Source organism: Protopterus annectens, chromosome 4.part0 (genome assembly GCF_019279795.1).
Source record: "Protopterus annectens isolate FY-2018-M chromosome 4.part0, PAN1.0, whole genome shotgun sequence".
Taxonomy (NCBI): domain Eukaryota; kingdom Metazoa; phylum Chordata; order Ceratodontiformes; family Protopteridae; genus Protopterus; species Protopterus annectens.
The window spans coordinates 48,532,301-48,548,507 of record NC_056733.1 but is presented as its reverse complement, the minus strand read 5'-3'; the positions used below and the strand labels follow the sequence as shown (position 1 = coordinate 48,548,507).

General features: G+C 39.9%; 1 protein-coding gene across 1 annotated transcript in view; it reads left to right on the top strand.

Annotated features, from left to right (window-relative positions):
* Positions 1-8,495: 8,495 nt before the first annotated feature.
* RNF213 (ring finger protein 213) overlaps positions 8,496-16,207 on the top strand; it is a gene marked incomplete in the record, with an annotated part of 2,890,576 nt that continues 2,882,864 nt past the window's right edge. The window contains 1 exon segment of the mRNA XM_044069632.1: positions 8,496-9,023.

Below are 16,207 nucleotides of genomic sequence, written 5' to 3'. Positions count from 1 at the left end.
GGATTATCTTACTGGGTGCCAGCAAGTAGGTTCTTGGCAACAGACTTTATCACCCTTACTGCCAGTGACCCTAGGGGTCCCTCAAGATTCTATCTTAGGCCCACTACTATTCTCAATATTTACAAATAACCTCCACATGTCAACTCGACAGTTATATGTTCTGCTTCCTTACTTCAAGAACTTCAAAATATTACACAAGAATCCTTTCTAGCCATTGAGTTATGGCTCACAAACGCTCAATATTAAACCCCCAAAAAACAAACTTATGATCTTCCATCCCGCTAAATCACCCACTTAACACTTTCAACATTGTATCACTAAATAACACCATCATATCCCCATCACCTCACACCAAACTTTTAGGAGTCGAAATTGATTGCAAACTAAAATCTGATATTCACATTTCTCAAACTGTAAAGAAAGTACATAAAAAAACTTGGAAAATTGTATAGGAACAAACACTAGTTCACTAAAAATACTAAGATTGCCATTGCCCAAACTTATTTAATCTCCACACTACTGTATGCGGCTCCCATACTCACAAATCTAAAAAAACTGAGGTACCTAAACTTGACTCTTATTATAACAAAATCACCAGTTATGCAACAAACTTACCTGCTATAACTCATCATCGTATAGCACTCAAGCAACTCAAATGGCCAGGGCTCCCCCAGCTCCTTCACTACATCCAGTTAACCATGGCCCATAAAATTCTCCATGAACCTGAGAAAACACCTGCCTTACAAATATTAGTGCAATCACATGCCACTAACAGAACCTTACACTCTACTAACAAACCACATAAAAATCAGTGCATCCAAAAATCAAGCTGTGGATTCCCACTTCTCAATTTATATAGGAAAAATCTGGAATGAACTACCAGATAACATTACAACTGTTACATCACTAACCCTGTTGAAAACAACACTAAAAACCCACTTATTCAACAAATGGCTGTGTCCTTGCTCTACTGCTGACTAACAACTCTCTCTGACTTTGCTACTATCTTGCTTCACCTACAAACTACAACAACTCCCTCTGTGTATTCTATAGGAAACTCTGACTACATTACCTCCCTCTCTTTATTCTAACTACACATGCCTCAATGCATACTAACACTTCACAGTACTATTAACCTATGAACCTGTTATACTGTTGAGGTGTGGAAATATTTTGACTTCTCATTGCAGCCTAATTGAAAATATTTGAAGATGTGGAATGTCACTTGATTTCTTTATCTATTTACACAAGACTATATAATGTTGTAATTTTTTTTATATTTATCTGTTTAATTTTGTGATTACCTAGCAATTGTTTAAACTTAGAGTATATTATCTAACTTAGTTTAAGCTAGTATTTTACTTGTTGTATTTACTACTGAACTAGTTATTTCTGTATGTTTAATGTGGGGCTTTTCTACTCAGGCCTCCTCTGAAAAAGGATATGCATCCAGTCAGACTTTCCTGGTAAACAAATGTTAAATAAAATAAAAATATAAAAACATTCTGCACATGCTTCATGGATTACCCTGGGGCATGTGCAGAACATGTAAATATTTATTATTTCAACATTTTTACATTGATCTCCCGGTTGTCAGCATTATGCCCATTTGATACATAAACATATTACATATGTTCAGAAGCTTGGTTCTCTGGAATATCCAGACTGTCATATACTTGGCCACACCCTCTACCATGACCACACCCCATGATATCATATGGTAGCCATACCCCCTATGTCCCACTTTGGACCACTGAAAAGGCAGCAACCCTAAAGACAAACTGTTTAGAAAAAAAAATTGGTGGGAGGAGGCCAGGATAGGGGGCTGGGCTGGTGTCATTGATCCCTTACTGGCTTTGGTTTACAGTATTAACCTCCATCTGTTTCATGCAGTAATGGGCATGGCCAGAGTGATTGACATGCCTACTGACTATGATATAGTATGCAAAAATGCATGATTTACATGCCATGGAGATTAGCATGTGACATCATGAATATTCATAGTCTTATCGTAGTTTACTCACTTCGTCAATGTAGTGTGATCTTGGAGATGGTATACTGAAGTAGCGTGGGAATGTGGGGGGTGCAGCCCCTCCAAGGGGGATGGGGAGGCTCGCCCCCTGCAACGCAAATGGAAAAAAGTAATATGTGTGTGTGTGTGTGTGTGTGTGTGTGTGTGTGTGTGTGTGTGTGTGTGTGTGTATGTAAACGTATACATAGATATGCATGTAATAATAAGCAGAAGAGCAGGAGCATTTATGTTGCAGAAGATACCAGAGATGTCAAAAAATGCAGTTATACACTTGGGTCTCCTTTAAAATTATATAGTAGAAGTTATTTAGCTTATATGATAACTTTGATGTAGTAACTCTAATATCAGTTAATTTACTTTAAATATTTTAAATGGGCCCCAGAGTCATGATTAATATAGCTAACATTAGAAGCTGTAGATTTGTCATCTGCATTATTCTCATCATAAAGGAGAAAACTTTCTTTCAGATACTGTGCTTGCTAATGAAAGTCACACCGAGAAAATATTATGTCCCCTGTACAGCTCTTTTCATATTGCTGCAACATAAAACTGGCCCTTTTTCTTCAGTTAAACATTTTCTACTGTAGCCATTAATGTGCATGGCAGCAATGAAAGATAGGTGTTATTAGTCACAGTGAGTTTACCAAAAATGGGGTTTAATCTGAAATACATTTTCACCACTTTTTTATTAATATATGCAGTTCTTAGCTCATGCATTTTGTTTCATCATTGTTACTCACTCATTTTTTAAGATTAATAAATGTTAAAGCAATCCATCGTCAACCCCTTTTCCCATTTTGCACATAGGTTCATAGGTAGGTACTAGGCTATCTGCCCGAAGGCATTTATAAGCCTAGCCGGAATGTGTTGGCTTTCCGCCCCCTTAGATTAGTTCCCTATGCCTCTGTCCAGCAGAGCCATTGAAGTGATCCCTGGGTAAACTTTCTGTTTCCCATCCACTCGTCAAGGTTCTCTTGAAGAGGGTTTGCGAGGAGCTCTGCCTAATGTAGATTGGAATCTTGTTCCAGAGCATGGGAAGTCTCTGGGACAGGAATCTATCCCTCCAGCATGTCCTGTTTATTGTTGTGGTGAGGTTTAGATCCCTGGAGTGTGTGGCTCAAGGGGATATGGTTTTCTTCAGGTGGAGCATGTCCATTAATTCTGGGTTGGACATGGCCTTGTATGTCAGGCAGAGATCACCTCTGAGTAGGCGGTATGCAACTGAGTACAGCTGGAGTTTCTTCAGTCGAGCTGCATAGGGCATCTGCTTGAGACCAGTGATCCTCTTGGTGAGAAACTTCTGTGGTCTTTCCAGTTGTTGCAGGTGTCTTGTAAGGTACATCCCAAATGGGGCATTGTACTCTATGATGGGTCTGATGAGTGATGCGTAGAGGGGCCCAATGACCTCTTTTGATCTGGATTCAAACCCTTTTGTAATTAGGTGGGCCACATAGAAGGATTTTCTAACCACTTTGGCAATGTGATTATCAAAGGAGAAGTTACTATCTACTTGGGTCCCCAGATCCCCTATTACATCTTCCATATTTAGGGGGCTAAAACCTATGTGGTAGTTTGTGGGTACTTTGTTTTTTCCAAAGGGGATGACTATGCACTTTTTGGCATTTAGCTTGAGACCATGGTTTTGACACTAGGTATCTGTCTCAGTGAGACCCTTTTGGAGGATGTCTGTGTCAGCCGGAGAGTCAGGTATAGCCCCTAGTTTGCAGTCATCTGCGAACTTGGTGAGCCATAGTCCTCCTGTGCTTGCCTGTACCTCTGAGAAGTATATGTCGAACAGGAGGGGTCCTAGGACTGAACCCTGGGGAATGCCACTTGTAACCAGTTTAGAGTCAGACCTAGCTGCTGCAACTCTTACCATGTGGGTTCTGTCCATGAGCCAGTTGGCAACCCATCTCGTGACGTAGGGGTTTATGTTCAGGCTGGTGAGCTTGTCTATAATACCTGAGTGGGGAATGGTGTTGAAGGCCTTTGCGAGGTCTAGGTAGGCTGTGTGTACCACCTTTCCCTCATCTATAGCCTTGGTAACTATCTCAAAGACATCCACCAGGTTTAGGAGGCATGATCTGCCCTTAACAAAGACGAACTGGGTTGGGTCCAGTGTTTGGAGGTTTCCAATGTCTCTGTTAATGAGATCCATGATGATGCACTCCATAGCTTTGCAGACCAAGCTAGTCAGGCTTATAGGGTGATAGTTCCCGGGGTCTGTTGTGGCTCCACCTTTGTGGAGCAGAATAACCATTGCTGTGCACCACTCTGTGGGCACATAGCCTGTGGAGAGGCTGAGTTTAAACAGTGTGTTTAGGTGAGGGGTTAGTTTGTCTTTGACCTTGTGTAGGACGCAGCCTGGGACACCGTCTGGTCCCACTGATGCTGTGTTTTTGGTTTTGGAGAGGGCTGTTTTAACCTGAGTGTCTGTGATTTCAGGGGCACTGCATTCTTCTGGTATAGCTATGGGCCCTTTTGGGGGTGAAGTTTGCACTAAACCTGTCTGCCAGGATGTTGGCTATATCGGTCGGTTCAGTGTATTTTGTGCCATTCTGCACTAACTCTGAGCAGATCTGAGAATTGCCACTTAGATTCTTGACATAGCTAAAGAATGCCTTGTGGTTATCTTTGGAGTCCATGGCAATTTTTCTTTCAAAAACATGGGGTTGGGGTGTCACTTCCACAGTGATAATCATCTCAAGCCAAGGTTTACACTGCTGGGTTGCTAGCCCTGCTGCAGTAATTCATTCACAATACTCACTTGCACACACACTCTCACCTATGGCCAATTTAGAGTGTCCAATCCACCTACAGCATGTCTTTGGAATGTGGGAGGAAACCGGAGAACCCGTAGGAAACTCATGTGATCGCAGGGAGGGCATGCAGACTCTGCACAGAAGCATGTTGGTTTAGATATGTGGGTTTAAAGGGTATATAGCTACAAGTGAACAGACCTAATGGTTTAACCATGTTACATGCATACAAAACACGCAGGCAGAGAATAAAAATAATACTTTGGTATGTAATAAACAAAATGTCTTGAGAGAAAAATGCTGTATTTGCTTTATAATGTGGGTTCATGAAAAAGCAGCCAGTGTCTCTTTAGTACTCAGTCCTCACTATCTGCTTTTCGCATGCTGACAAGCTCAGATGAATATTCATACAGACGAGTAAAACATCAAGATGTTTATTCATGAATTTAGTAAAACATCATCTGGTGCTGGGTGGGCCTTGTTACTGTGCATCTGAGGGTGGTTAATACTGTAAAACAAAGCCCCCTTAGCTAGGACTCCATTTCACCAAAAGCCAGCCTTGCCCACCCCACCCCAACACTAACATACACACATAGCTGATGTTAGGCACCTGCCGAACCCGCAGCCGTGGGGGGGGGGCAGAATTATCTCCCTGCATACAAGGGCCCACACTAACAATGTGCAGCCAACTTACACACAAGTGGCTGTGGGTTTCTCCTTCCTCCTTGCCCAGTTTTTCCAGACTTGTTAGTATGGCAGCAGTGAGCGATTTGTGGCACCACCAACATTTTTTTAAATTGCCTTCCTGTAAGCTGGTAAAAATTGTGTTACATGTGGAACTGAAAAAATGTAACAGTGCACTCTACTGACCAAGTAAAGTATGTTGTGACCCTTTGATGTTAAACCTCAGAGCCAGTAAGTCTAGAGTGAGGCATCCTGCCTGTTGTTTTAAGGCCAGAGTTAATGGCTAGAATTTGCATGCATAAATGTCCTTTATTGCTCTAGTTTCTGCCCATAGGTGAAGAATGTAAATGTAGTTTCTGTTAGCCTGGGAACCCAGGGAAGTGTGAAGAATGATGTAATGTGAACCAGGAATGTGATTTTAAAAACAGAGAGAATCAGAGAGCATTAAGCATTTTTGTCTTGACCTTCCAACTCACCAGCACTGCCTTGCTCTATATTTAAGTTTATCTTAGACATGTGTTTTTCTCTTAGAAATAGCTAGAAACTAGAAAGATTAGACTGTTTTTTTCTGCGATGTCAGAACTGTACTACTGAATTATTTTAAGTATTTCTTGTGATCTCTGAACTCTTGACTAGCACTGTGTAGTAAAAAGTATTGTCTTGTGTTTTGACTATTTGTTATTAAATATTTAAACCCTTTCAACTGTGACCGTTTTTGTAGAGATAATTTAAGCTCTTTAGAGTACTTGCATTCCTTTGGTAAAATTGTACAAAGCCACTCCAATAGCTTTAGCCCTGGACTATACTATCAATTGGATAATAATATCGCACAGTAATAATTGGACACCCTTTTAAGGGCCTTTGAGTAGATGATAAATATTAGTGGGTGGTGGCAGCTGGTACTAATGTATAGTCTGGGGAAAAGGGTGCACAGCTGGAGAACCTGTGCCAGCCTTCCCCAGGAGTGTCTGTGTGGTTGTATAAACTCTTCTCAAAGTGTGTGTGTGTGTGTGTGTGTGTGTGTGTGTGTGTGTGTGTGTGTGTGTGTGTGTGTTTGTGTCAGCTACATGGGCAGGGGCATGAAGCACTGGTTTGACAGGGAGGGTGCTGGAGGTTTTAGCTTGCCCACTAGGCTGAGATCTGGACCCTATAGCTGTGCCAGTGGGGAGTCTTATTGAGGACCTGGAGAGCAAGGAAGCAACCAGCCCCGTACTGACTGTGATCTCTGTGTGCTCTTAAGGGAAATTGTACTTTACTGTGTGTATTTGTTATCCTTGCCTCCTATATGAGACACCCCTCACTGGTGTTAATGGTGATGATTGAGGCTCCTTGATTGCTGGGCCAGGGCATGGGTGTCACAGTCTAGAACTGTTGTGCTGAGACTTTGGGAGGGGCATATGGGCTGTGAGAATGTTGTAGAATATCCTCGTGTCTACTTGGTATTTTATTCTCTCTTTCCTGAAAATTTTGAGTTCATTCAATGCAAGCTACTACAGTACCTGTTGTACCATTTTATAAGTTTATTAGATGAGTGTTTAAATACCTAATGTTACACCTTTTTTTTTGCTTTGTCTAGAATCGAGCTGAATGGTATTGATGGGATAGGAGCTGTGAGAATGTAGCAGAATGCACAAATATAATTTTGATGCAAACCCTGATCTACACATTTTTCTGCATTTATAATAGCAATGTTTAAAACTATCCCTGATCTTCCACCTTTCTTCAGCAATTATTTTTGGCTTTACCTAGAATTGTTGTGCTCAGAGGTTAGGAGAATGGTAGGGGTTGTGAAAATGTTGCACAGTGTTCTAATGTTTGTTATTTTTCATTTGTTTCTCATAAAAACAAATATTGGTTCAAGCAATGCATGCTTCTGCAAAATCTGTTATACTAGCATCTTTATTAGCTCATAAGCCAAGTATTTTAACTCTCTAACTTTATGCCTTTTTTGGAGTTTGTCTTGTTTTTTTTCATTTATTTTTGTTTTATCCAGAATTACCATGCTAAGAGGTTGGTGGTAGGGCTATGGACAATGAGAAAGCTATGGGACTGTTTTCTTGATATTTGTGATCTGGCTCTCAAAACAATTTGGTTTTCTAGCAAAACTTTCAGATGGAAGCAACGTAATACACCAAATTATGGGAAAACCCACTCAGTCATTTTTATAAGTATTTTCTAAAACTTTTCTCTGATGTTTAGATTTTGTCTTATGCTTTCGTGCTTTGTCCAGAATTATTGTACTGAATGGTTGGGGTGAGGGCTGTGAGAATGTAGAATGTACAGGAATTATTATAATGCACGCTGATGGAAAACATGTCATATTACCTTTATACCTTTAAAACAAAATACTTAAAACTATCACTGACATTATATCTCTGCTCTGCAATTAATTTTGGCTTTATCTGGAATTATGCTGAAACATTGGAAGGTAGGGGCTATAAGAATTCTGTAGAATGTGCTGATGTTTTAATTCATACTAACGCATGCCCTGTTATTCTAGTACCTTTGTAAGTCTATAACACCAATCCTAGCAATAGCAACGTTTAAAGCTATCTCTGATGTTATGCCTTTGTTCTGTGATTATTTTTGTTTTTGTCTAGAAATGTGCTGAAACATTATGTTGAGAAGTTTGCCTGGTATTTTTTGTTTGTTACCCCCCCCCCCCCAAAAAAAAAATGTGGGTTCATGCAACGCATGCTGCTGCAAAATCTGTTCTAACGTCTTTATCACCTTAGAAGCCCAGTGTTTTAAAACCCTAATCTTATGTCTTATCATGTGATGAGAGGTTGGTAGTAGGGGGTATGAGCTTTGCCACTGTTTCAGACTGAGCTTGATACTGTAATCTGCCCCTCAAAGCAATTTGGTTTTGCAGCAAACTTTGAGGATTGAAGTAAAGGCAAAGGGGCGTGGCCACACCTTACATCCTCCTAGGTAGGGACACTAACATGAAACTTGGTAGGGGCTAGTACTGGTCCTACGCACACACACTCACTCTGCTTAAAAATCTATAAAACTACTGCCACGCCAACAGAAAACCTTTTGCTTGATACATTTGGTTCCTCAATACAAGCTCCTGGTGAAAATTATGGCCTCCGAGTTCAGTTTCTTTTTAAGTCAGAATGTACGCCCACTAAAAAGGGACTAGAACTATAAAAAAGTACAGTGGTGTTTGACAAGACATGAAAATTCAAACCCTAAGTATTTGTGATTATAAGTTATCTTGACGGAGGATCCTAATAACAACGAGCGAGCAGACAACTTCACAGGGACATACTCAGCATCCCTATTTCTTACTGCAGGACCTTGTCTTCATAGTTGGGTGATGCGGAAGTTCAAAGCACTCGGAGGAGGTGGAGCACAACTGTAATTCTGAAGGGAGGGTACTAAAGCAAAAAACACGTGAAACGAAACTTAAGATTCCCGGGTTAGTAATTTCGAAACTGCATATTTTTCGGTTGTATTTTCGAGTTTTCATTTCTTTTCTCCTTACTGTTCTGCAAAACGGACCGTCTTGGATGTTATGAAGAATAGTAGCTGATTACATTTTGGTAAGGATAAGCAATCTAAAATGTAATTTTCTTTGTATTCTACTATACCAATGTAGTTATTTAGCTGAGTGAATAACTTTTTGAGGTTTAATATAGAATGGTGCTAGTAGATGAATTGGGTAGTGTAAAGGTTTAAGGGCGAGCGGCACTCGGTATAAGGTTATAGTGTACTTGCCTAACAAGAAATAGATAACACCTGTATTCAGACCAAAAGTGCAAAAACTCATTGTAAAAACAAAGTAAAAATGAATTAATTTTCATTATCGTGTCAACAAATAACCCTATTGAAATACATACATTTTAATCTGAAAGCTTCGTTCACTACAGTTCCCGGAATGCACTTCTCTGTTTTGCTTTATTGATACTGTTAAGCAGCATGACACGAAGAAAGTATCCCCTGACATTTGGTTGTACTGCTTAATAGTCTGCAGTATGATGAATCACGAAGAAAGGTGCGAAAATGTATTCTTTTCACCATACTATATTGGGCCTTAAATCAGCAGTGTATAAAGGTTTACCTTACAGGAAATCAAAATATAAAACTTACATTTTACTGTATATTGAAGTAAAACAACCCGTTGGTTTGTAACCATAACGTGTAATGCACAATTATCATTTTGGCTAATTTAGTTTAGGCTTGAAATACGTATAGTGTAGGAGAAGGAGCATTTGCCTTCGTGTTCTACATCGGCATTTTTGTTTATATTTTTTTATTGGGAAGGCACGTTGGTCCGTAACCTATTGAAGCGGTAGTCCTATTTTAAGCTTGAGCTGCTTTACTTTAGTCAGTAGTGACAGACAGTGACAAGGTACCACCGTTTGGAAGCATTTAATCCCCCACGAGCACCCAGTATTGTACGAAATCAGGCAGCGGTCGTTTAAAAGGCGACGTTTTAAGCGAATTGGATAAGAAACCAAACTGAGGCAGCAATTATATTTGCTTCTCCACTCTGTTGACTGTTGTCCACCTGACTTACGTTTCTGGTGATTTGTTAGCGTCAGTAAGGTGAGAACTAGAGCCTGGTCTCTATTTAAACGGACAGCACGTCGGATAGTATTGGCATAGCAAGAGGTTCCCCGTTTCGATTCTCGGCCGGCGCACCCTCTCTGAGGAGTCTGCATATCTAATGTGTTTGCGTGGGTTTCCTCCCACGTTCCGAAGACATGCAGTAGATGGAACGGACACTTTAAACTGGTCGTGTGTTTAGGTGTGCGTGAGTGGGTAGGGTTACCACCTGTCCCACTTTGCGAGGGGACAGTCCCTCTTTGGGCAGTTGTGTCCTGTAAAAATGGCAAATGTCCTGAGATTTTAGGACAAAATAATTTCCTATATTTTATGTAATAGTTGCATAAAAAAATAATTTCCTATATTTTATGTAATAGTTGCATAAAACAGTTATTCTCTATCTGAAACACCTAAATGTTATAAGAAACAGAATCCTCAGCTAAAATGCTACAAGAATAAGCTTTTATTTAGGCAAACAAGTGAAGTTCTGTCCTTTGTACTGGTCGTGGGTGTATTTAGGCCTGCAAAAACTGCCATTTGTACCAAAAATGTCCCACTTTGGGCATTTGGAAAGGTGGCAACTCTATGAGTGGGAGGTTGCGAGATGTCGAACTACCGCACACACTCGCACCCGGCTTTGTAAACCTTGGCTCTAGACGATTGTCACCGGTGAAGTGACGTCCGAACACCATGTACAAAAATGCTGGAAAAGGGGTTCTGAGCGGACTAAACGTATCAGCACACCATGCTAAGCCAGACTTTGTCATGAATCATAGCTGCCAGTCTTCTTACTAGAATCGGTAGCTTTCAATCTTCCATCTCTTGAGCGTGGACTACCTCTCATAATCTGGAACAGATAGACAAAATGTGAAACACTAATCTCTTCAACTAGGACGCTCACAGGATGGTTAGAATTGATTACTTTAGACTTATAAAAAGTTATTTTGTTGAATTAATATGATTCAGTATCGTGGATATTGGTTTAAAAGTTTTATCACGAAGTTTGACAACCCTTAGGAACATGGACATATTAAGAGTGCAAATGAGGAACTTTCCTTGTTATAAGGTGTACTTAAGATTCAAACTGGGGAATGTTCTTGGTAATAAGGTGCACTTGAGAGGTATGCCAGAGTCGGGGGGGGGGGGCACTTTTTAAAACTGGTATTAACTCAATAAGCTTACAGAATAAGAAAATACAAATTAACATGCATTTTCTGAAGTAAAAGTCTGTAACTCATAATTATTGTCGTTAAGAATAATTGGCCACCTTTTTACCCCAAATCATCAGTTTTAGGAGCAATTAGGACTCCAGACAGCAAAAAACTGAACACAAATCAGGGACAGTTAAGAGCATACATCTCAATGGTTCATATTTTTTTCAGAATGTCCAGATTTTGCTTCATATTTTTATAAGGTTCCTCATAATATTGGTGGTTTTCTGGATTCATTGAGGGTTCAAATCACTAAATAATGACATACTTTAGAAAATGCATACTAATGCAAAACCTGTTATTCTAGCAGCTTTATAAGTCTGAGCAGTATGAATATCTTTTTTTTTTGGTCCTTTGTCTACCCTCTCCCATTATTTTTGGCTTTGACCAAAGTTTTTGTGCTAAGAAGTTGAGATGTATGATTGAGAAAGATGTCTGGAGTCATTGTAGGGCCACCTTGCTTCACTAAAGGGTATTTACAATGAGTGTAGTGCAGGATTGTTATTTTTATACAAGGAGAACTACAGCCATGGCTTTCTTCAGCAAAAGGTGGATAGTCATAGTGCAACTCTTCTGTGCATAACCACTAATTAATTTCTTACCTAAAAAAAAAAAAAAAGTTTTATTTTATTCCAAAAAGGCTACAAAATTTTTGCATACTGTTAACGAATCACAAAAGTTGCAGTAAGAAAATTCCCTTGCAGTAAAACAGTTAAGGGAACCCTATACAGCTCAGCAAAGGGGAGGTTTTGCCCTAGAATCAGGATGTTTGTCATTGTAATGTGATAACATAGCAATTTCCTAAGAGAATGTAATAATTATCAGTAAAATAACATGTCCTTTTCTAAGGCCTTCTGTACGTAATGTAAATAGAGTTGTAAAAACGGGTTGCATAATTTTCCCACGTCAGTATACAAGTACATAGAGATGTGCATCTCCCAGTTAGGTTTAAAAACCTCAAAGATGACTTACTTGAAGCAGTACAAGAACTGCAATGTGCTCATCTGAGAACGTCATAATTATGATGCTTCTGTTAATCTGTGAGAGATGTAAATTGTAACAGTTTGAAGGTAATATTGGAACTGAAGTTTTAAAATGCAATAGCTTCTCTCTTGCTCTCCCACTGTGAAAACAGAAACTTAACATAGAAGGCCAGTAGACATTTGTGTTTATGGGTACATTTTAGTAACTGCCTAGTAAGTGTACTGTCCGGATGCCAGGAAAAAAAATACAGAGCACCTGGGAAAAAATCAGCTACAAAAAGTGAGGAAGAAACTATAATTGGGGAAGGTACTGCAGCGGTTCAGTAAAAAGCAATGCAACCTCCAGGCATGACTTCCAGTAACCTACAGGAATATGCAAGAAAACTGCACACAGATCTGGTTAAAATAATGAAACACTGGAATAAATCAACACAAACAACAAAAAGGCTGGAAATAAAATGGAAGCTTTAAACATATATTCAGATGGGGTGATAAAGCTGCAAAATTTGAGGTTGAAATGAAAAAGTTAGAAGAATATGAGATTGCTCAGGAAGAAATGTTTCAAAGAATAATAGAATTAGAGGGCAGAGCATGTATGGAAAACCTGAGATTTTCAGCTATACCAGAGAAGCTGGAAGGAACAGACTGCATTCATTTTATGAAAGCATAAATTAGCAACTGGACTGGTGTTCCACAGCAGGAGTTTTTCGTTGAGAGGGCACATCTTATGCATGCTCCATACCTGGCTATGAGAAAGTAGCCTAGACCTTTAATAGTAAAGATGCAATCCTACCAGCAGTAGGAGCTGATTCTGACAAAACCAGTGGCGGATTCAGGAATTTGCAGAGGGTGGGGGTGGGGGGGCTGTGCTTGGATCACCTTAAGATGCTCAGAACCATACGTGCAGTTGTACATCAGTGTGGTAGAGCTATGGTAGTGGAAACAGTAACTCCCGTACAGCATACAACAACTTTAAAGATAGTACTGGCTGTTTGTTTATACCTGGGAGAAATGTTTGGTTACCTATGTCACATCGCAACTCTCCTTCTGTGGTGGCACAACTTGCATATGTGTTATGATAACACAGTAAAAGTCCTTCTGAAGGTCACCAAGCAAGTACCCCAGCTAATATTTATTTTTGCAAGTAAGTGATTTGTATGAAAACAGTGAAGTTCAGCTAACTGAAAGCAACACAGCATGTTAAGGAACTTTGTGTTATGAAAATAAAAACAAAAAGCAAATGTACATCATACAAATAAAAAAAATCACATTTTAAACTACATTAAGGTAGGTCAAGATCCTAAGATTAAAGCATACAGAACAAATGATGCCATCATGCTCCCACCAGTACATATGTGAATTTTCTGTTTCACTAAGCAATTAGGTAATGATAATGCTGCAGCAGCAGCAACTGAAGGACAAGATTTTTCTTATGGACATTTATAGCACTTCAGCCACAACAAACTGAATGCAAGCCTCACAGGGAGAGGGGACCCATTTTTAATGTTTAACAAAGATTTTACAAATATCCGCTCTCAGATCCTCTTGCCGAAGGAATTAGTAAATAAGTCAGCTCTAAAACAAGTCTTTAAATGGCTCAAAAGAAGAAGAAAAAAAAACACAAAGAAAATCACAAACAGTGTTGTCGTCCATAAACGCATATATTTACAGTACTTACAGAAACAATACATGATGTTTTTCCAAATGTGGAAAGATCTGTCACTGAACCATCTGTCACATTTTAATCATGGTCACTTATAGAAAAGCAAAACAGTAATGCCAGCTTCTAACAGGACTTGTAAGAAATTCACATAAAATTAGTATCAGACAGTGCCCCCCCCCCTCAAAAAAAATCTTATCAGACAGTGTCTCCCCCCCCCCTCAAAAAAAAATCTGAATCCGAGAGCCAAGTGATGATTTCCAAGTTTTCTGCACTGATATAAACTCAATCAGCCATGTGCACACATTTTCTAGAATCATTATAGTAATCGCCCGTCACTGAACCCAACTGTCAGTCTGGAACCACTATGCCACAAACTGAGCACAGCACAAGTGCACTGTGCTACCAGAAAAACAGTAACAACAAATAGCCTCCTCTTCCTCTGTGCTGCCAATGAAAAGTAAAGATTAAAATATTCATTTTACTTTTGCTGTAATCACGAAGTACTGCAGCCATATTGTAAACAACAACCACCAGTTCATCATCTGTACGCTACATAACCTACAGTGGTATGCCAGCCACAGACAGCGGCGATATACCCATGTATATAATGCATATGGAATTGCTGCATGCAGAAGAGTAGTTAGGCCATATGGAGCCCAGTATGAGACACTCGTATGGCACCCCCCCCCAACTGAAGGCCACACCCCCAACAAAATGTTGCTCTTCCCACCCACCCTAAGCAAATGTACATAAAAATACTAATCATTTCATGAAACAGCAAAACCAAAGTAGACATTTTAGTGCAAATGTACAGCTGTATTAGGTAAAAAAACAGGTAAGTACCTCTCCATGTACATTATCCAAGACTTTACCCCATATGAGTTGTATCCACACAATGAGTGCCTTTTATTGCAGATTGCAGTATGTTACAGATCCACATTTTTTTCATGCATTTTGCTCCATGTCTGCTGGCAATCAGGCCATTCCAACTCTGGAGAGGCTGACATCCAGACAGCCATAGGAGGTGATTATGCCCACATCAACATCACAGCAATGAGTGTCAAGTCCCAGCCCCTCCACTTGGGTGGGGTTTGTGTGAACCCCATAATCATAGGGGCCACTGCACCTCCTAATACACATTCATACTTCTGTGCAGCAGCTAATAAAGGCTTCCACATTTCCAGCTTGGAGAGCCAAGTGCATATCCAAAGACTGCACCAAAAGTCACCATCCCTCCACACTGATGCTAGCTTCATCATGTGCTTATGACACTAAAGGGATCATCTGAGTCCGTCATGGCTTCATCCCTTTGTAACTGAGCTGGCACAGTCACCACATAACTAACAAGTGCCAACATGACTTGCTTTTAATGGAAGTGCTCTAGTATAACAAGCCACATTTAATGGAAGTGCTCTAGTATAACAAGTCACAGTACTGCCCTACACCAAGCCTCTATATCATATCAAAGTTGCCATTCACACAGAAGTCTAGTCACACCACAAAACTATACCACATTATTCAGATACTTTCAAGTACTTGTAAACACCGCATAACACACTGACAACTAATCCAGGCCTAAAATTACACTTTTTTTCTGTGCAATAGGAAGTCTGCTGTAATTTTGTTCACCTTTGATTTTCCTCTCATCTTCACATGTTTTCATAATGCCAAAACCATTGAATGATGCTGTGTGGAGTATCACCCAGGTTTTTATACACAGCAGCAAAGCATTCTGAGTAAATAAAAAAAAAAATCAAGCTGTATCAATTTAAATGAAAATGTTTGTTTATATTGTGGCTATAAATACATTCATGTACTGATTAACAAATGAATGCAGTCAGTTAGCAAAAGCAAAGGAGGAACACATGTCTTTGGAATGGCGCTAATGTAGAAAGTAGAAGACTGGTGTATATGTTTTGATTTTAGGTGTAACTAAGTAAAACAACAACCATAACCATCAGCAAAAGATAAATGCGGTGTTGAAGAGAGTGTGTGACACTTGTCTGCAGAAAAAATGAATTAAGAACTGTGATGTCCCATCTCTGGGCCAGTAATCAAGGACCCTCAATCCTCACCACTGGCAACAGTGGGGACGTTCAGTGGGAGGATAACGGGTACACACACAATATCTCCAGATGCAGCTCTTTGCATCAGCACAAACAAACACTATATCCCTTAAGAGCACACAGGGAACACAGACAAGTCTGGGGCTGGTTGCTCTCTTTCTCCAGATCCCCAATAAGACTCCCCACTAGCACAGCTGTAGAGTTGAGTCCTTAGCTAGGGTTCCAAGCCAGGTCCTCCAACACACACTTTTTTTT